Source organism: Canis lupus, chromosome 18 (genome assembly GCF_003254725.2).
Source record: "Canis lupus dingo isolate Sandy chromosome 18, ASM325472v2, whole genome shotgun sequence".
In the NCBI taxonomy this organism is placed as follows: Eukaryota; Metazoa; Chordata; class Mammalia; order Carnivora; family Canidae; genus Canis; species Canis lupus.
In genome coordinates this window covers 25,893,681-25,915,521 of record NC_064260.1, presented here as the reverse complement: position 1 = coordinate 25,915,521, position 21,841 = coordinate 25,893,681, and the positions used below count along the sequence as shown (strand labels likewise).

Sequence of the window (21,841 nt, the reverse complement as noted above, 5' to 3'; positions counted from 1 at the left end):
GACTTGAAATTAGCACCGAGACAAAGTCTTTCTGCAGATTGCCGCCTCAGAAACAGAACAAAAAAACACCTAAGGAGACTACATGATAATAAAGATAAAAGACCCCACGTATACAAGTAAAGTATGCAAAATATGTCCTAATTCAAGTCAGAGTCAAATGTAGTCTAGTTAAGCCCACCTTAGGGAAAGGTGTGGGGAAGAATTGAGAAAGGCTCTACCACAGGCAACAAAGGCAGAAAGTCATAAAGGAGAGACCCCTGGAGTAATAAAGAGCCGTACTGAGCCAGAGCTTTCCAGAATATTTGTGGGCGCTGGTCACTATTTTACCTCTGTAATTATGGTTAGACAGGTGACAGCACACGGCTGCAGTTTCATCATTCATATGAAAGTTTTGATTTTTACACCCTAGCTTTTGGTGTGCTTTATGAATGTTAAACCTAAACATATCTATAGTTTGAAAGCTGAATGTCTGACTTTTTTATTTAACTTTTAATGTATAAAGATTTTGTAAGTCAGTTGACCTAGTAGTTTGCCCTCCCAAGTGGTGAATGGTTACTAGTCAGGAGATATAAAGTACATTTCAAAGATCATGTTAAGGGTGAAGGAACTAAATATGCTGCAAATTACTGCATTAAATGGAAAATAAACAGTTGTAAGATCCCCCTCTACCCTTGTCTTCTCTTTCAAGTTCATTCTTGAAAACATAAGAACAGATATGTGTCTTTATAAAGTTACCTTGTACCATCATAATCAAATCATGAATTAAAATATTTTTGTTATTTCTTTGGCTTTGTCTTCTTTCCGTCACCCTTTCACACACAGTGCTAAAGCATTATTAATTTTCTCCTGGCACAACTGCATGATGATCTCTATAAGAAGGGCTTAATATTATTCCAATCATCATTTTACACAGCAGACTGCCTCTGGGACTCTTTGACAATGCAGCTGCTTATGGTAGATGAAAGAAATCAAGTATTGTGGTACAGACTTTTAGGGGGATATTAATGTGTTTTTATTTTATTTTATTTATTATTATTATTATTTTTTTTACAATCCTGGGGTCTTTTATTATTTTCTTTACAGTTACCATGCCATGAATTCATAGGGAATGGGTTCCAACAGTTCAGGCTCCTTTCCATTGGTTCTTACAAAGTGTGCTTCTCTGGGTGGGGCAGGCTGGCGCTTGAGTTGAGTTGAGTTTTCCTTCACACACTTCAGGAAGCTATCTCGGCTCTTTGAGTGTTTAATATGCTCAATGCGGACATTAATTCTCTTGGCAAGAATCTTGCCCTTAACTTGTTTGTTTACAACAATGCCAACAGCATGCTGAGTAACATTGTAGACCCTTCCCCCATGGTAACATTTGTGGGGCATTCCTTTTTGAACAGTGCCCATTCCCTTGATGTCCACAATATCACCTTTCTTATAGATTCGCATGTATGTGGCCAAAGGAACAACTCCATGTTTTCTAAAAGGCCTAGAGAACATATAGTGGGTACCTCTCCTCTTTCCCTTTGTGTTGGTCATTTTGGCGAATTACTGGAAGATGGCGGTTCCGGCCAAAAGGTAATGTGTTTTTAAAAGCAAATAAAATACCCTGTGTATTAGCCTGTGATCCAGGATGAATGGAGAATCAATCCATAGGAATGGTTACTTTTTCTTGAATAGTATGAGCATTGTGGGAATATGAATTGTTCCTGATCTTTTTTTGTGACTAAATTTTAAGTTGTCAGATGCTTAGGAATGGTTTTGGGAGAAAGAAAATACTTTTCAAGCCATTTTAAAGATGTTTTGAAAAATTTTAAAGAATGTTTTGAGGAGAAATTTTTTGTCTTAATAGATTTTTAAAATATTTCAGTTTATTTATTTTTAAAAGTACACTTTATTTTTTAGAGCAGTTTTATGTTCATAGCAAACTTGAGTGGAAGGTACAGATCCTGACCATATACACAAAGCGTCCATTCCGGTCAAAGTCCTGGGTAGTGCCTTTGTTCCAGTCGACGAACCTGTGCTGACATACCACTATAACCCCCAAACCCATAGTTCAGTATAAGTTTTTCATACTCTTGGAAGCAATAAATTTAAATCTCAAACTTTTGTTGTTATGTGCTGCCTACAAAATATTTCTTTTTGATGGCTGCATTTGGATTCCTTACCTTATTCCTCTTTGACTTTTAAAAAATGGCATGAGAAGTACATTTTTTGCTTCTTTTCCTTTCATTTTTTATGTTTAACATCTTATATTTTCAAAAAATATATTTTGCTACATGCCTATCTTTTCTGTCTTTATATTGTACACTGGGCATAAGCTGAAAGGGATCAGTCTAGATTTCCAGTCAGAAATGCATATGCAGGGGTGCCAGGATAGCTCAGTCAGTTAAGTGGCTGCCTTTGGCTCAGGTCATGATCCTGGAGTCCTGGGATTGAGCCCCACATTGGGCTGCCTGCTGATCCCCTGCTGCTTGTGTTCTCTCTCTCTCTCACTCACTGTCCCTGATAGATGATGATGATAGATAGATAGATGATAGATAGATAGATAGATAGATAGATAGATGCATATGCTTTTAGAGACCAGATAGAAATGAATCAGGTAGGCTAAGGTGAGATAAGAAAGAGTGGAGAGGCCTGGAGAACTGAAGAACCCTCCCCATGTAGAGATGGCAGCTCCACCTTATTGTTACCATGTGGCAATGCAAGCCCAGGGTGCCATATTTTCCAGTTATATTAGAAGAATTTAAAAAGGAAATGAAGATGACTTGTATAAGATTTTGCAATTTTGTATCACCTTAGTCTTAGAGCCAAGCAAAGTTGAGCACCCAACAACTCGTGGACCACTATTTTCCTTCTTTATTTCTATTGAGCCATTATTCTTGTGACGATTACATGTGCTGGAGACTGCCCTGAGAGCTTTGTAGAAATCAGCTCCTTGAATCATTGAACAGCTCTCTGAGATTGGTACTTCTGTTGTCCCCATTTGAGAGAGGACACAAGTAAGATACTTGTGGTAAGCAGAATTCTAAGATAATTCTGAAGATTCCTGTCCCATGGTGTACACACCCCACGTAATCCCAGATTTGAGTGTAGGCAGGCCTGGTGGATATAATGGATGACATTCTTGTGGTTAGGTTACATTATATGGCAAAGGTGAAGTGAGTTTGCAGATATTTGGTCCCATCAGTTGACTTCAAGTTAGTCAAAAGATTATCTTTGGTGGGACTGACCCAATCAGGTGATCTCTTTAAAAGCCTCAAGTCTTCCCTCAGGTGGCAGATTGAAAGCACCAGAAATGCCCTTCCTTTGGCTTGTAGAAGCACACTGCTGTGTGTTGGGAGGGCCACGTGTCAGGGAATGGCAGGTGGCCTCAAGGAGAGGGGTCTCCAGTTGTATAACCGCAGGGAATAGAATCCTGTGAACACACACAGGGTGAGCTTGAGGGTGGAACCTGAGCCTCTGATGAGATTGCAACTTTCTGAGACTTGAGCAAAGGACCCAGGTATGCCGTGGCTACATTCTTGACCTACAGAAACTGAGATAAGGAACGGGTGTTGTTTTAAACCACTCAGTTCGGTGAGGAATTTGTGATGCAGCCACAGGAAGCTAATAGGATCACGTTGCTGAGGAGTGGCAGAGCCAGGGTTGGGCCCAGGCAGCCCACTTACAGAGTGTACTGCCTCGTGCGAGCACGCCATTCCAGAAAGCTCTTTGAGCAAGTCATTGTGAAAATGTTTTTTTAAAGCTGCTTTTCTGTCGTGCATGACCACAACATGTACATTCTACTATGATGTTCTGCTTCATAAACCCACTTTTATAAGCAACTCAAATTAATTTCTTCAAGTTCTCATTTTAATCTTTTCCCCTAAATTAAAAAGCTGGTAGATACATAGTTACACCCTCACAGTTATATACATGGCTAACAATAACTTACAGATTATATATTAAAATTTGTTTTATTAAAAAGCCAAACTTTTTTCTGTATGGTGAACTAATATTAATGTTTCCTTTCTAATTTCTTTGGTATAAAATTGTAAAGACTGATCATTTTAGAGTATGTAAATAAAGTGCTGAAAACTCTGTGAGGTATTGTGGAAAGTTTATTTTCCTTGATTCAATTTGAAAATGATGATGGATAATTTTAGAACTTGGTTGTTTAATTAATGACATTCATCTTGAACTTCTTGACCTTCAGAATTTGCAGTTTACCTTACTTACATTTCAAAATCATGAGGTGGAATTTATCATTTTTCACTTTACCATTCATCTACTTTAAATATGTGGGTGGCAAATGAGACCTGCTCAAAGCAGTGGGGAGGACATAGCAGGAGTATATATAATCTCCTGTGTGGGCAGGAAAGACTCTAAGGAAAATCTAATAGGCATTTATCAGGTCTTGTTGTAGACATTAATAATTAGTGGATCTGAATGATTAAGGATTATCCACCTTCTTAAATGAGCTGGAATCCAGACCTTTTAAAAAAGTGTTCTGGACTGTGAAACTGACAACATTGTTTTTATCCAGATTGTTCTATTAAATACCAGGAATTGTTACGAGAGCATGATGCTGTGACCATGGATTAGTTTTTAGGTGACCTGGATCCATCTTGGGTCTTCCACTGGGCATCTTTGTAACCTCAAACAGTCTGTTGTACTTTGTGCAGGATGGGTTCGTTCCTGTCTGTGACACTGATAATACCTGCTCTGTGTAACTTAGCAGATTGTTGTGAAGATCAAACAAGGTAATGTCCTTAAGACATTTTTGAACGTAGGGGAAGGTCTAACTTTCAATCTTTGCCCTTCCAGGTATAATATGTTCATTGCTTTCTTGGGGCAGAATGAGAAATTTAACTGGTTTTCACCCAGGGCAGTCCACAAAATGTCTCCCAACACGATCCACACTGCTTTCCCTGTGGGCAGGATGCTTGCTGCAGGTTACTGAATTTTGCTCATCTTTCTGCTTTTCGTCATCCAGGCCTCTAATACCTACTGCTAAAGAAAATTTGCCGCTGCTTTTCCCATTTCTGGTTCTAACAGGCCGCCACTTGAAAAGTTGTTGGAATTCATTGACATTTGCAAAATAATTTTGCCGACTCAGGTGTTTGAGAGAATAATAAAAGTTAGCATCTCCGTAATTTCACAGGAGATAACCGGTAGCAGGATCTAGGTGATCTGCTCCCTCACATTCCCCAGACTCCTCCTTACTCTCCTTTCTCTGTTTTATATTGCCTCACATACTGTGTGCTGTGCAAGGTAGCATCTCATACGCATGCTTTTTTTTTTTTTCTTTTTAAGATTTCATTTTTAACTAATCTCTACACCCAGGGTGGGCCTGGAACTCACAGTCCTGAGACCAAGAATTCCGTGTTCCACTGAGCCAGCCAGGTGCCCCTACGTGTGCTATTCTTATATGTATCTTGCCAAATATATGTTTACATATATATATTCTTATACATATGTATGTTGCATTTCTACGTATCATATACGTGACATAATCACACATAAGGATATTATCTCTTGTATCGTTTTATTCTTCCTGAGGAAGATGTACAAGCCTCTTTACTGCCTTTTTCTCTTCCAAGTTTTTGTTTTGTTTTGTTTTGTTTTGAGAGAGAGAAAGAGAGAGAGAGAGAAGGAGAGTGAGCAGGAAGCAGCAGAGGGAGATCAGAGAGAGAATCTTAAGCAGATTCTATGCCTAGCACAGAGCCAGACAGGGGACTCAATCTCAAGACCCTGACCTGAGCTGAAATCAAGAGTCTGATGGCTGAAGGGCTGAGCCACCAGGCCCCGCTCTTCCAAGTTTTTATTTAAATTCAATTTAGTTAATATACAATGTAATATTAGTCACAGGTATACAGTTAGTGATTCCTCACTTACATACAACACCTATTGCTTTTTTTTTTTTTTTTTTACTAAACTTCCTACAGTGAAATACTTTTCATGACTTCCCAATGAAATGTGATGTGCTTTCATAGCTCTTTTTTTTTTTTTTCATTTATGATAGACACACAGTGAGAGAGAGAGACAGAGACAGAGACAGAGACACAGGCAGAGGGAGAAGCAGGCTCCATGCACCGGGAGCCCGATGTGGGACTCGATCCCGGGTCTCCAGGATCGCGCCCTGGGCCAAAGGCAGGCGCTAAACCGCTGCGCCACCCAGGGATCCCGCTTTCATAGCTCTTAATTCTTGTTTGCTTATGGCATTTGATAATGAGGAATGGGAGCGGATAAAAGGGAGAAAAAAGACATTGGCCCTTACTTTTCCAGGTAACTTTTCATGACAGTGATGCTGTGGTCATTGTTGAAGCTTATAAAGGTAAAAGGATATTGGATGTCTGGCTGGCTTATTTGGTAAACTCTTGATCTCAGCATTGTGAGTTCAAGCCCCACATTAGGTGTGAACACCAGAAGTAGGCTAACAAATCTTTGGGATTTGACAATAGGCTTCCTCAAATCTACAATTAGACTTCCTAAAAATTGGACTGAAAGTACATATATAGGGACATGGTGTTTATTAAGATGGACAGTGTGTTTTATATTTTACATTACATTGTGTGATATTTATCCTTTGAAAAATTTTCAAGCATTCAATTTTTTGCTTAGAAATAATTGAGAAGTGGGGTGCCTGGGTGGCTCATTCAGTTAAGTGTCTGACTCTTGGGATCGAGACCCGTATCAGGCTCTGTGCTTAGCATGGGGTCTGGTTGAGATTCTCTCTTTGCCTCTCCCTCTGCCCCCGCCCCCATCTCTCTCTCAAGTAAGTAAATAAATAAAATCTTAAAGAAAAGAAATAATTGAAAAGTATAGCAAAAACAAATAAAATTTACTTCTTTAGGATTCACCATTTAATTATTTGTGTAATTTGATCCATTAATTACCTGTTGTATTACAAATTTGTTGCACATTAGGGTTTGACACAGGAATTTAAACGCAATGAGGTATCAGTTTGACAAATTTGGAATGGACATTTTCTTAGCTTCAAAAAATACTCTCATTTTTAAATAATTGTTCTTTCATTCCCTACCCCTTGCTTTGCTTCATATTTTCTTGATGGCATTTATTACCAAATCTGATGTATTGTATTTTTACTTATTTCTTTCCTTTCTCCCTCAAATAGTCTCTAAGCTCCAAGGTAAGCAACCTGGTTTTGGTCATGGCTAACAGCACCTGATCCATAGCAGGTATTCTCTAAAAATTTGTTCAGTGGGTGAATAAATGTCTGTAGCATCAACTGCCTTCTAAAAAGAAACTATGGAGGATATGCTTTGGTACCATTATGACACTATCCAGAATCAAATTACCTAAAAACCGATAAGCCAAAGTCAGAGTGTTCAGGGCCATGTTTCCAGATATTCTCATATAGTGAGAGTTTCAGAAGTGAGTTTATGAGTTAAATGTAGTGACAGTTATCAGCAAGGCAAGAGTAATTCTAAAACTGAAATATTTGTTTTGTTCCTCACAGAATTTTGATCTGAATGTAGTAGGGCTTCCAGCCTCAACTTCTAGGGAAGCAGCACCTGACATCATCAAGAGAGTAGTGTAGGTGGGAATAAGCCACCTTCTCCATCGCTGGGTGTCTAGGTTCCCAGCTGGTCTCTAACAGAGCTTTCTGACATCGGGCAAACTATTTCACTTCAGTTCCTCATCTTGAAACAGAGACAGTCCTTGACTGTGTCATATAAGATAGTTGGAGAATTAAATGAGATAATCCACACAAAACACTTGACAGGGTGCCTGGCATGGAGTAAGCACTCAAAAGTTGCTGTTGTGATTTTTCTTTTTTTTAAGAGCCCTGTGAGATGGGAGAAATAGAGTAACAGAGTTCCAAATTTTGAGAGGCGTGTATTCAGCTGCAGTACGCAGTATGGAGTCTGGCCTGTGAGCCGGGTGCACGGGTGAGGGGCCAGGTGCTCAGCGTGGCCAGCAATGATACGTTGGGGATTGCTGCTGCAGGACACTGTCCTGGGGGGTGGGGGATGTGGGAGGGAGAGCCCATGTGCCTGACGTGTCCAGGACCGAGCACTTAAATTTCACACTGTTCAGTTCTAAAGGGAGCTCCTGGAGAACTAACCAAGATTTAGGAACTGGCATATAAATTTGCAGACCCTGAAACCTGCTTCTGTTGGGAGACTCAAGAATACATATACTGGGGAATCCCTGGGTGGTGCAGCGGTTTGGCGCCTGCCTTTGGCCCAGGGCGCGATCCTGGAGACCTGGGATCGAGTCCCACATCAGGCTCCCGGTGCATGGAGCCTGCTTCTCCCTCTGCCTATGTCTCTGCCTCTCTCTCTCTCTCTCTCTCTCTCTCTCTCTGTATGACTATCATAAAAAAAAAAAAAAAAGAATACATATACCTTTTAAGGGAAAACTTGCCTGAAATCAAGTTTAGTAGGATGATAAAATTGAATGCCCGGTTTTGTTTGTTTTTGCATTGGTTTGTTTTTAAGTATAATGGCCGTGCAGGCTGTAGCGCTTACCAGTGTAACTGCTCCCTGTTGGCATGTATAAAGGAAGCCAAAACAGAGCCAGAGGCTTCCTTCGTGAGCATTCCACCTATTGCCAGGGAGTGTGTGTGGTCACGAGTGTCGAGTGGAGAGAGTCCGGCATGTTTACTTACATGATAGGAGCAGCCTTATGGGGAGGCCTAACCATTTGATGCCCCTGGCCAGCTCTGCAGCCTGTGCCTGAATGAACCTTGGCATGACCTGCCTCAGTGACTCCTATTTCTTGTATCCAGGTCTCTCCAGCGACTCCTCTAGCTTCTAGTGAACACTTTGTCTCTTTATATATTTGACTCTTTGCAGCCTGGCTCTCTTTATAGTTCCTATAGACCTGGGAGCCAATCTTGACCTAAGGAAATACTTTTTTTCTTTTAAAATGAAAAAAGTAAGGGGCGCTTGGGCGGCTTGAGTGCTTAAGCATCTGCCCTTGGCTCTGGGTGTGATCCTGGGGTCCTGGGATTGAGTCCCTGTCGGGCTCCCCTGCAGGGAGCCTGCTTCTCCCTCTGCCTATGTCTCCGCCCCCTCTCTGTGTCTCTCATGAATATATAAGTAACATCTTTAAAAATAAATAAATAAAATGAGAAAAGTGATATTTTTCTGAAATTAACCAATTAATTCAACCTGTATAGAATTATAAAAAGTGAAAGTTGATTCCCTTTTCCTCCTGTACTCCATCTCTATAAACACACACACACTCTTTGATCTGACCATCCTACTTCTAGAAGTTTATCCTACAGAAAAACTCAGGTAAACTGCACAAAGATTTATGTGCAGGATATTCATGGTATTGCTTATACCATGTGAAAAATGAGAAATTATCTGAATGTCTGTCAATGGCCCCCTATTCCAGTGTCCTCTTTGAGCAAAGATAGGCCCCAGGCCTCACTAGAGATAGAAAAAGCTAGATTACTCTGTGTTACTAGATCAGCTCATACACAGGGTGGTGAGAATGTGAGCTGCTACCTCTTCTTGGTCAGTGATTCCTTCCAAACCTTGGTATGGATAATTAAAACTGCAGCCGTGTGCTGTCACCTGTCTGACTGTAGTTATGTGGGTAACATAGTGACCAGCGTCCCCAGATACTCTGGAAAGCTCTGGCTCAGTATGGCTCTTTATTACTCCAGGGGTCTCTCCTTTATGACTTTCTGCCTTTGATGCCTGTGGTAGAGCCTTTCTCAGATTCTTCCCCAGACCTTTCCCCAAGGTGGGCTTGACTAGACTCTGCCTTAAGGCAGGGCTTATTTTGCATACTTTATTTGTATATAAAATATGCAATATTTATTCTCTTATTATCATGTCTTTGGCCTGGGGAGAGGTCCTGGAATAGGGGGCACATGTGAGGAGCCTTGCCTTAGATGCGCCCATAATTCTTTTTGGCCAAACTGCTTTTGGTATTGGTGGTAACATGTAAACACTGCAGTTTCTCCATCCTTATTTTGTCTTTCTCGGTTTTTTTTTTTTTTTTTTTTTTTTTGCTATTGTTGTGTTTTTAATAAGGTCTTAATGACCTAAAAAAGTACTCCTGACTTCATTGGCGTTCTGGGTTTTTTTTAGCTTTCCTTGATGCATTCCCCTTCTCTAGTATAATGAATTCTTCCTTTGATCTGTCCCTGCTCATACTGTGTATTGAATGACTGGTTGAATAAATTATGGCCCAGCCTTTCCACGTAATTTAAAAAGTCTATCTATATGTATTGACATGGAAGGCCATCTTTACTGAAAAAAAGCAAGTTGTGGAGTAGCATATTTCAAGAGAGTCTGGTCTTACTTTTGTAAAACAACAATAACAAAAACCCCACAAATACTAAACTCAGGAAAACATTTTGTATGTATATAACACATATAGATATATATCATAAAAAAAGGTCTGCAAGGTTATGTAGCTCAGACCATTCATGGTGGTTATTTCTGAGTATTAATTTAACAACCAAATTTTTTACTCTTTTGAGGGTCATGACCTTTTTGTGAATCAAAATGATAAAAAACATCCCTATAAAAATATGTATGTATATAGTTGGCCTATAAATAATCTGGGGCTTAGGGGTATTGACCTTCCACGCAGTCAAAGATTCATGTGTAACTTTTGACTCCTCAAAAACTGAAGTACTGATAACCTGTTGACTAGAAGCCTTCCCTATAACATAAACAGTCAATTAACACATTTTGTGTGTTATATCTATTATATACTCTGTTCTTATACTAAAGTAAGCTAGAGAAAAGAAAATGCTATTGGAAAAATCCTAAGGAGAAAATACATTTACAGTACTGTACTGTAAAAAATCCATGTATAAGTGACCCATGCTGTCTAACCCGTGTTGTTCAAGGTCACTGGAATATACAGAATATTTTGCCTGCAATTTTAAGGAATTCAGGGACTCCTCTGATAACTGCCTTGATCCATGGTCTAATACCATGGCATTATGGTCTAATACCAATCTTGGTTCATCCCTTTTTATTCTAATATCTGTTGAGCTTCTACTGCAATACTTTGAAAGTATATGGACAATGGAAGTGACACTGCCTCTGTCAGCCCTAGAGAAATGTACTGATATAGAAGGTTTAGCTTATACTTCCTTGAACTTCTTTTTTAAAAGCCCATACCATTTAAATCATTCTTCTAAATTCTAAGGAGGCAGTTTTGTTGTATATTAAGATAAATGTGACTAACTAATATGTTTTAAGGCCAAATACATACATTTTTATATACCATGTATTGCAGGCCACACACACACATACACAGACAGACACGGACACTCATACATACACACACTTCACAGTAAATTGGGTCTTCGAGACAATCAGTATTTGGGCACACAGTTTTACTATTTTAAATTACAGAGGCTAATGGCATTGTATGTTTGTGTATTTATGGTATATTACTGGGCTTAGCTACGATTGATTTTAGTAACAGAAATTCCAATTATAAAGTTGTTTCTGTGGGCAGATGGGATTTACTTTTCAATATCTGTTTGGCACACTTTCCGGAAATGCTCTGAGCAAAGTATACAGTTAGTCGCTTATATACATTTAGCATGAAACTCAATAAGTAACCAAGAGCTTGTTTTGCCCCTACAGAGCTCAAGTATTTATTTACATTTTTATTCACCAAGTGAAGGCCACAAACCTATCCCTTCTCAAACCAAAGCCTAACTTAACACTATTTTATCAGCCTCTATTGCACAGCATGCATCAAAGACATTTGTGTGTTTAGTATCCAAGATGATTTACAACGTAAATGTAAATCTGAGCTCTGGAGGAGAACCCTCAAAGCCTGGATCTTTGGCTTCTCTATAAAAGCATCTCTAGTGGTGTCTCTCAGTGGGCAACTAGCTGCTCTGTGGGACAGTCCCCAGTATGTGGTTGTCTTGAGCCTGTTACCCTGCTAGTGTTGGTTGCCCAGGCCTATGGTCCTTCCTGGGGGCAGCAACACCCCCACTGCAATGAGCAAACTCTGCACCTACATCTTGGTTCTAGATAGGTTTTCTAATAAAGGATCCAGGGATCCTTGGAGAAATGGCTGGTTCAGGGCTGGGGCTGGGAGAATAGAAGATGAGTGTGAAATAGCTCTTAAGAATATACTTATCCTGATGAGCACTGGGGAACGTATGGAATAGTTGAGTCACTATATTGTACACCTGAAACTAATAAAATACCATATGCTAATTATACTTCAATTTTTTTTAAATGGGATTTTATATAGTATCAAAATACCTCCCTACAGAATACCAAAATACCTGTTGACTACAAAGGGAAAAATAGTAACCTCACCGGGGAGGAGTCGGGCAGACAGCATCTTAGTAAGAGGTCAGACTTCCTTCAGTCAGTAGTGGGACATTGAAACTGTGTGCCACCCGATAGGATGTGGTGAGAAACACAGCCTCGCTTCGGCGGTGGTCCTGCCAAGGGTGCATGACCTAAGGCTAATCGTGTGGAAACACACACGCACCTAAGTTGAGGGATATTCTACAAACCATTTGGCCTGTAATCTTCAAAGTATCAAAGTCGTAAAGGCCAAGAGAAGACGGAAAAGCTGATCCAGATTGGAAGAGGCTAAACAAGACATGGCAGCTGAATGTGTCAGGTGACTCTGATTTGGATCCTTTCTCTGCAAAGGACATTGTTGGGGCAGTCGGTGAAACTGGATCAGACTCTGAGGCCTAGAGGCAGTAATGCATCAGTATAAATTTCCTGCTTTTGATGGCTGATTTTGGAGACTGTGTTTGTAGGAAATACATACAACAGCAGCATTCATAAACTTTTTAGTCTCAGGACCCTTTTACAACTCCTAAAATGTCGAGGGGCCCCAAAGAGCTTCGGTTTACCTAGGATACAGCTGTCAATGTTAATTACCTTAGAAATTAAAACTAATTAAAAAATTATTTAATTCCTATAAGAATAACAGTAAACCCATTGTATGTTCATCTAACATTTTTTAGCAGGAAAGACAACTATATGTTCTGAAGCAAAACAAAATTCAGTGACAAGAGTGGCGTTTTACATTTTTGCAAATCTATTTAATATCTGGCACAGTAGAAGACAGTCTCATTTGCATATCTGCTTCTGCATTTAGTCTGCTGCGATGTTATTTTGGTTGAAGTAGAAGAAAATCTGGCTTTACATGGTAATGTAGTTGGAAAATAGGAAGTGATTAGAATAGCCTCTTCAGGTAGTTGTGGATATTCTTCTTTGATACTACATCAAAACTCCATAAATGGAAGTTTCTTAAAAGTTAGTTGCAGCAGGGAATCTGAAAACGTATCAATGGATTTTCATAATCAGTTACATTAAAATCCACTTGTCTGCCTTGCACTTTGCATAAGTCTTTTATGCATTACTATTTTATAACTGTGTGTGTTGGTCATCAGTATTGATTCCAGAGTTTTGCAGATTTCACAAATGTTGACACAGCACCAAAAAAATCCCAATCATTAGTATCATTCCCAATCTTATCAGAAAAACCTTTTCTCTCAAGCACATGAAGGTAGCTACAGGTTTTCCAAAATTCTGATTTTTCACTTAAAACCTCAAATTTTATCATGGACGACAAATACTGTTGGTTGTTTTTCTAAAATGACAGACTCATTTCATTTTAAAAAATGTGCTAAACCTGAAGAAGCATGGTTTTTCTGTCCGTTGTTCTTTCAAGTAAAATGGTTCAGTATGAAAACAGAGCCTAATTCAGCTTACAGAACTCTGTTGCACAGATGCTTTCCTCAAGACACCCATTGAATTAGGCACACAGAAAAAGTGCTTTCTGTGTACTTCCCATTTTGTCACACAGCACATTAAAAATGTGTCCTCAAGGGTAGAGATTTAATACAATTAATGATATTACTGCTTCTTCAAGGGACATTCTCAAACACAACTGACTTTTTCCTTTTCCCTGCAAATCTGTGGAGGATATAGTTAGGTGCCATTGCTCTAATTCATGGTACAGGTTTAGCATTTTTACACACCATTGCTTTTGTGCCATCAGAGCAAGTGTCAACACACTGAAGAATGCAGATAATTAACGTCTGAGTATTTTTGACTCTCAGGGACCCTCAAAGCCATGGCCCACGCTTTGAGAACCACTACATTGAAGTATTTATGGGTGATGGATGACATCTTGTTAGCAACTGAATCTGACATGGTTCAGGAAAAGTTACCTGTACAGTATTTGCAACTTTTCTTTGCTTGAGATTATTTCAAAATTAAAAAACAAAACAAAACAGCAACCAAATAATGGCCTTTTAAATATTGAAAACTGAAAATTATGAGAATAATCATTTGTAAGTTTCAGCAATATACCTGTAAATTCTTATGCAGATTAAATGATGTAATGTCACTTAGTAGAATTCTTGACATCCAGCTGATGTTCAGTAACTGATAACTATAGTAGTTACTACTCCTGTTTAGTTGGTAGAATGTTAACTGCAACCCTGTGTATTTTTTTACATGGTGCCTCTGGGTTCTTCAGAGTATCGTAGAGTCAGGATGATTTGTGTCAAGTTCTTATCCTGATTTCTAAAAGTGCAGGAGAAAGAAACTCTAAATCAGGCTTTTTTTTTTTTTTTTGCTTTTATTTTGGTTTGATATGTAAAAACTATGCTCTTTTAACAATTTAAATGAAGAGGCTTTTTTGTGTGTATGTGTTGCACGGAAGGATGGTTCTACTCTTGGCAAAATGTTGTTGAACTATATTTATCTTCAAAGTGTTAATTGCCATAAAGTAAATATTCATTTCAATAGCTGATATTTTAAATTTTATGGTAATTTCTTCAAAAATTCCTTTTTTTTTTTTAAAGAAATAAAAGCAACCGTTAAGCTTCTTTTTTCTAAATACCAAAATGAGAGACCCAGATCTCGAAAAGAATACTTTCTTCCTGTGGGAAGATTTCACAAAAGCACAACAGTCTTGTGAGAACAAAGTGACAGGTTAAAATAAAAAGGGTTACTTAAAAAAAAAAAAGAAAGGTAGCTCAATCAGAATTTTTAGAAGGTACTGTGTGATATTTGACTTCTGACTAATTTTAGTTATCTTTCTTTTTGAAAGACAAAGGGAGGAATATATGGAGGGTTACAAAAAAAGTATCTTTTGCTTGCCAGCTTGGTTTTTAGTTCACGGTGATCCTGTGTGGAAAGTTGGTCAACTCTGGCCCAAATCTCATTGGTAGTAATTTCATTTTTTTTAAGCCAATGAAGAGAGAGACGTAAGCTACCTCAAGAAAAAACTTGCTCTACTAAGAAATAACCAAAAAGCTAAATCAGAAGTCTCTCCCAGGCGGTCTGCCTCTCCCCTTAGGGACGAGGGGACTTTCTCAGCAAGGGACGAAAGCAGCAGCTGCTGTGTTCTCTCCTTGCTGCCCGTCACTCTTTAGAACAGGCTCAATGAAAAAAAAAAAAAAAAAAAAAAAAAGAACAGGCTCAGTGTCCTCTCCTCTGCCACTAGCATTTCCTTCCTAAAATACAAGTGTGATCTTGTCACTTCCCAGTTTAAGAGCCTTATAGGGCTGGCTGCCTTCATAGGCGTGTGGCCTCTGCATTCCCACTTAGAAGGGCCCAAACTTGGTTTAATTAATGCTCTGCTGTTACCATCTTGAAATTCTTAATAATTTTTGAACAAGGGGCCCCGTATTTTTATTTTGTTTAAATCGGGCCCCGCAAATTACGTCACCAGTCCTGTTTGTTATCCTGGCATGTGAAACGTCTGTCCACTTCCTGCTACAGAGTGTGTTCTTTCCTCCCCTCTGCACTGCATAGGAATTCTCAGAACAGGCTTTTTCTTTCCCTTGCTTTCTGCCTCTGCCCACTTCTCCCCCTTCTCTGCATGGCCAACTGCTATGCAAGGACTCAACGTAGATGTCACCTCCTATTTAAAATTCCACTGTGCAAGAATGAGGTGCTTTCTCTTTGCACTCTTTGTTCATGTAAATGAGCAACAGTTGGGTTCACGCATCTCTCCTTCACCAAAATATGACCTATTTGAGAGTATCTGCTGTTATACTCAGGGTAAAGTCTGACAAGTGGGGCTGTTCAGGGTGTCCTTGAATTTACTTAGTCAAAACATGTATAGTGAGCTCCCGTAGTGAGTCAGGTACTGTTGGGCTGGGAGTGTGTAGTGGCAAAGAAAAACCCAGACATGGACACTGCTCTCATAGCTGACAATTTAGAGAGTGAGATGCTTTGTCTGGTTGCAAATGAATGAACGTATGCTAAGGTTTTTGGGTCTTAGTTTAGGATGGGAAATCTGCCGTCGGAACTAGTGATGCTGGTGGAATAAGCACTGGAATACTGAGATCTTGTGTTTGGAAGCTGTCCTGGGTCTATTTTGTGACATTAAAAAGAAGGCTGGATTGTCAGCAGGGTTCTAGGGTTCTTTCATCAAATCTGAGACACCAGTGATCATGAAACAATGAGGCAGCTTGTAAGCATTAAGAAAGAAAAATCACCAGTTAAACTGGCATGCCATCAATTGTATGGCATCGTGATTTCAGAGACAAAAAATGTGAGTAAAAATGTGCCTTTTGGAACAGATAACACAGAGTAATTCAAAGGTTAATTACAGGCAGATTGGGCAAGGAAGGACTTGGACACTAAAGGCGTTGCTAAAAATAGCACATGACCATTGATTCCACGAATAATACCGGAACAAATAAATGACTTTTTAAAGTAGACTTGGATGTACATATGCAGTTTGAGAAAAGACATGCAGCTGCTGCAAAGAGGAAAGAATGGATGATACAGAGAATAGGCAGGGCGCCGGTGGTCGTGGTGGTCGAGGCCGGGCGGGCTGCTCCCGGTGCCACTGGCCGCCCCCAGAACTCTGCAGGGTGCTGTGGCGTCCTGCAGTGCCGGGTTCCTGCGGGCGGCCAGGCCCAGGCCCCGGGGTGCCCCGCGACTTCAGACGACGCTCGCTCTGGCCGGTGCGGCCGCCAGAGCACGGCCTCCGGGTGCGCTCCTAAAGGACGCCTGGGCCCCCCGAGTCCTCCAGGCGGAGGCCCAAGGTCAAGGGCCGGGGAGGGCGCCCGCTGCTGAGGAGCTGCCCTCGCCTTGGTGCTGCACGTGGGCAGAGCTCCGCCCCGCTCCTGGGGACACCCAGCCCCCCAGAGAGCCTCCCCTGTGGCCTCCCAAGGCCCCTCCAGACCCGGGGCCTGGAGGTAGGGCTTCAGCACCTGAGTTCTGGGGCACGTAGACGCTCTCCTTACATCACATTAGTGATCTCATCTTGGACCCTTTAGCAATGTTCGGAATATTTTTAGCATTTTTCTCACTTCAGAACATAAAATTCAGATGTTTCCATTAGCGGGCCATTTGTTTAGTTTGGTTTGGTTTTGTTCCTAAGTGTAGAAAAGAAACATCTTTATTTGAAAATGTCTCCAAAGGTGCCTTGCCCGAGGGTCTGCAATACCTGAACCCAGTGTGGAAATCGGGGCTTTCAAAAGAATGGGACCTGTTCATGTGCTATCAGTAGAACAGATTTGCATCATATATAGTTTGTGTTTATTTCAGGTGGTAGCTCGAGTAAGATCGCCTGTAATGAATAAAATATAATAATCTTGGGTTAATATAAAGAAACACTTGGTTTGGGATGGAATCCTGGTGATGCTATGATGAATTTTTTCATTTGACCGAAAATGGGTCTCTTCGTATGAGGTTAAAATGATCATGAGAGGGATCCCTGGGTGGCGCAGCGGTTTGGCGCCTGCCTTTGGCCCAGGGCGTGATCCTGGAGACCCGGGATCGAATCCCATATCGGGCTCCCGATGCATGGAGCCTGCTTCTCCCTCTGCCTGTGTCTCTGCCTCTCTCTCTCTCTCTCTCTGACTATCATAAGTAAATAAATAAAAATTAAAAAAAAGAAAAAAAAAAAAAAATGATCATGAGAGTGCTTTCAAGGGCAATGAAAAAAAAAAGAAATGGACCATTATTTGTGTAGCATCTCTGATAATTATAATTAAATGAGTCTTTAAAAACGGAGTCAGATAGAATTATTCCCTTCTAGGGCACAATCACTGTTGCTCCATGGCTACATAAGGGAGGCTGTCTCTGTGGGGAGATGTGACACCCTATGTAGGGGAGGAAGGAGATGGTAAGGCCTGGGGGTGAAAAAGGAAAATAGCCAAAGGAGGGAAGTAGAGAGAATGTAGTTAGGGGACATTTTTTCTTTGTTTTCCCCTTAAAATTAGAGAAAGTGCAAAAGGCTCATTGTGCTTTTTACACTGTAAATACTCTAAAACATTATATGTGAAAATGGAGGGTTTTTTAAAACACTGTGATACATTTTTATGGTTCTAAATTGCATTTGATGAATTTAGATTTAAGAAGCTAAAATTGGGAGGTATGGAATATAGTACTATTTCCCCAAGAGTCACTCCTCTCCCCTAATTATCTTTTTCAGGACTGGGGATAGGAGAGGGGCCCGTAAGTAAAATACCTTCAGCCTTCATCTCCAGGCCCTGAGTGAAGCTCCTCGAGTACTTTATTCATGAGACTGGCTGGTTTCCTGCAACTCTAAAATGTTTCTGCCTCTATAGGAACGGTAGTTCAACGCATGCAGGACAAGTGGAGGGACTGAGTTGTTTCTCAGTTTCTCTAAATGCTTTAAAATGCCTGATAGTAAGCACTTTATGTTGTTATGTCTCATAATGGACATCTCTTACTAGCATATAGTTTTATTTCTATAGGGAAGAGTTGAAGAAATACTGAGAAGATGATTTTAATAAATCAGCTGCATCAGCCTCGATTTTTTTTTACCTACTCAGCAGACATTTGAGCGACCTCTGCTCTATGCCAGGCATTGAGCTGGGTGCAGGATACACAAAGATGACAGAGAGTGATCTGTGTTTGTTAGGAAATAGACTGTTTGCATAATATATTATAAGAAGTGTTTATTAAGGTTACAGAGAAGGTCTCTAGGAACACAGCCGAGAGAGTAAGTAGTTTTACCTTGAAGGAAATGGGAATCCTGAAAAGACAGTCCACAGGGCTGGTGACCCAACTTGAATCTTAAATGATGAAATTTATAATATGGAAAAGATGGGGAAGGGTGAAGGTAACAAGAATTTCATAATGGATAGTACCTGAAACTTAGGGGGAAAACATTATTTATTTAGAGCAGATGCAGGGACAAGAGAACTAATATATTAATTTTGGTTTTATTGATAGAAAAATTGTAAATAATACGTGAGTTTATGTAGATTAGATCTCTGTTCTAGCATTCTCAGACTCACTGTCCCCAGGCACCCAGAGGAAAAATGAGGAAAGTCTTTCTAAGACTATATGATTATACTTAAGGAAAGACTTGAAATTTAAGAGATTTAGTTTGTTGAGCAAAATAAAAATAATGATGGTCAGACCCAGAAGTATGTTAAACATAAAGCTATTCTGAATATGTTTCATGGCCTCTCTAGGCATCAACCTAAAGATGTGCTAGTTTTAATATTGAGAGGTGTTAGCAACATCTTGAGACTGAACTTATAAGTGCAGTTCCTTCTGCGTCCGTTCCAGACGTGACCTTGTACTATTTTACAATCCTCGGAGTGAAAATCAGCCATATGACTGGAGGAGCAGGGCACCCATGCTTGGAAGTGGTGCAATGGCTTGAGGCAGTGAGGATACTCGGCATTATGTAGCTCTATATTTATAAATAATATTTCTTTTTTTTTTGAATGATTTTTTTTATTTTTATTTATTTATGATAGTCCCAGAGAGAGAGAGAGAGAGGCAGAGACATAGGCAGAGGGAGAAGCAGGCTCCATGCACCGGGAGCCTGATGTGCGATTCGATCCCGGGTCTCCAGGATCGCGCCCTGGGCCAAAGGCAGGCGCCAAACCGCTGCGCCACCCAGGGATCCCTATAAATAATATTTCTTTGTCTTATTCCACAATTGTGGTTGGGCAGCATTCAGTGGATTAGTAGGTAAAAAGGGAATAACGTTATCATCCCAGCTATTTCCTAGCTTCATTCCCTATAAGCCAGAGTTGATTTTCTGTCTCCATTTCTGGCGAGTTGACTGCCTTGAACAGCTCATATCACACATAGGAAGAAGCTTCTTTGTTTTTGGTCTTCACCACTAGGCTGAGAAACAGTGGGCCAAGACCATCTCAGAATCACTTCAGTCTGAAAAAAGGAAGGGAAGGCATGATTGTATTGGGCCACGGTTGTAGGTAGCAGGATGCCAGCCTATCAATTTCAAATACCAAGTGATTTGACAGTAGGAATAATCAATAGTATTGAGTATCTTTGCATGACGGGGTGTAATATTCTAATAATAGAATTTTTTAGTTCTTTAATATCTCTAAGAATTTATAACCTCAAGATTTTAGTGTGAGACATTGAGTAAATGGCAAGCCTGGAGGGAATGCCACATTGTCATCCTTCATAAATTTAATTGAAATGTTTAATGGAATCCCAGTGAAAACAGTAAGGATAACCAATAAGCTTTTGAAAGAGGGCACCTGGGTGGCTCAGTCAGTGAAGCGTCTGCCTTCGGCTCAGAGCATGATCCCAGTGTCCTGGGATGGAGCCCTGCGTTGGGCTCTCTGCTCAGCATGGAGTCTCCTGCTCCCTCTGCCCCTGCTCTCTCACTCTCTCGTTGTCTCAGATAAATAATTAAAATCTTAAAAAATAAATCAATAAACTTTAGAAAGAATAATAATGGAGCGTCGCACCACTAGAAATATTAAAACTTGTCTTAAAGCTAGAATAATTATAACTAGGGCATGATGAAAGAACAGAAAATAGGGTAGCCAACAGACCATAATTTTGGACTCAGAAGCTGGCAGGTACAAGCTGTCCAGTGGCTTCATACTCCCACCTTGATCACAGTCCCTGGATGTGGGTGTCGTGGGAGAGGCATGATCTTGGTCCAGGCAGCTCTCTGACGCCGAGGCCATCTCTAAAGGGGCTGACACCTGAAAGCTGTTGGCTGATGATATTCTGGCAGCTAGGGCAACCAGAATTTCCTCGAAGGGGCATTTGAGTGTCTATGACTTTCCATTGCAACGTCCAAATTCTCTTGTTTCTGTGTCTTTATCCTACATGTACAGTGTATTGATTTTAACTTATTACAACTGTCATCCCTCACACCTTTGTGGTGGGCAAGGATCAGTGTCCTCAAAAGTAACCTCTGCAAAGGCTTTGATCAAGTTCTTATTCTTCTCCAGCAGAGGGCCATGGCTGAAAGGTGTAGGCTGGTGGTCTTATGAAGAGCCTGGGTTTAGGGAGGTGGAGAAAGTGGAAATGAAGGTTGTATTATGTACATGTAGTACTCACTTTCGTTCCAGGTGCTTTAATACATCCTAAATTTAGAGGATGTCTGTTCATCTGCATTGGCTTCTGTTGGCAGGGTCAGATGGGGGGCTGGTGGGTTACGGGAAGGAGAAAGGTACCTAGATTTATTTCCCCAATTCCCTAAGGAAGTCAGCTCCTCCCACCTCAGCATTTTGAGACACTCATCAAAATTCTCTCCTGATTACCTGGGCCCAGAGAGAGAAGAATGTCCTGTCTTATTCTTATGTTCATCCGGCGCTTTTATCTCACATAACTGCATGGTGGTAGTAGGGGCAGTTAATGGAATCCCTAAAGCCCATCCATGGGCTAGGTCAAGAGCATGCATATCTCATAATTCTGGGAAAACAAATGGGAGAGGAGTTGGCTGGACTCTGGGGAAATTTCCCCTGGCCATATAAAAGGGACATATAACGGGATGTCCCATTTCTGCCATTGCACATTGCCATCTGTATGGGATGCTTGCAAGGGCAGTGGCCCTCGTGAAACCAGGAGGGAGGGGAGCCAACCTAAGGGAGTAAGAGAGGAGGGAGGAAAGACCCTGGGTCCTTTGTGATATTGTTGAACAAATGAACAGA

At 40.5% G+C, this 21,841-nt stretch overlaps 1 protein-coding gene and 1 long non-coding RNA gene across 3 annotated transcripts in view; both read left to right on the top strand.

The window, feature by feature from the left end:
- Window positions 1-21,841, top strand: part of HSD17B12 (hydroxysteroid 17-beta dehydrogenase 12) — a 154,499-nt gene that overhangs the window by 76,276 nt on the left and 56,382 nt on the right. The gene's annotated exons all lie outside the window — the stretch shown is intronic.
- LOC125752900 (uncharacterized) lies at window positions 16,345-18,710 on the top strand. Its single transcript, XR_007403481.1, has 2 exons — window positions 16,345-16,479; window positions 18,373-18,710. It is a non-coding gene; the product is annotated as an uncharacterized LOC125752900 (long non-coding RNA).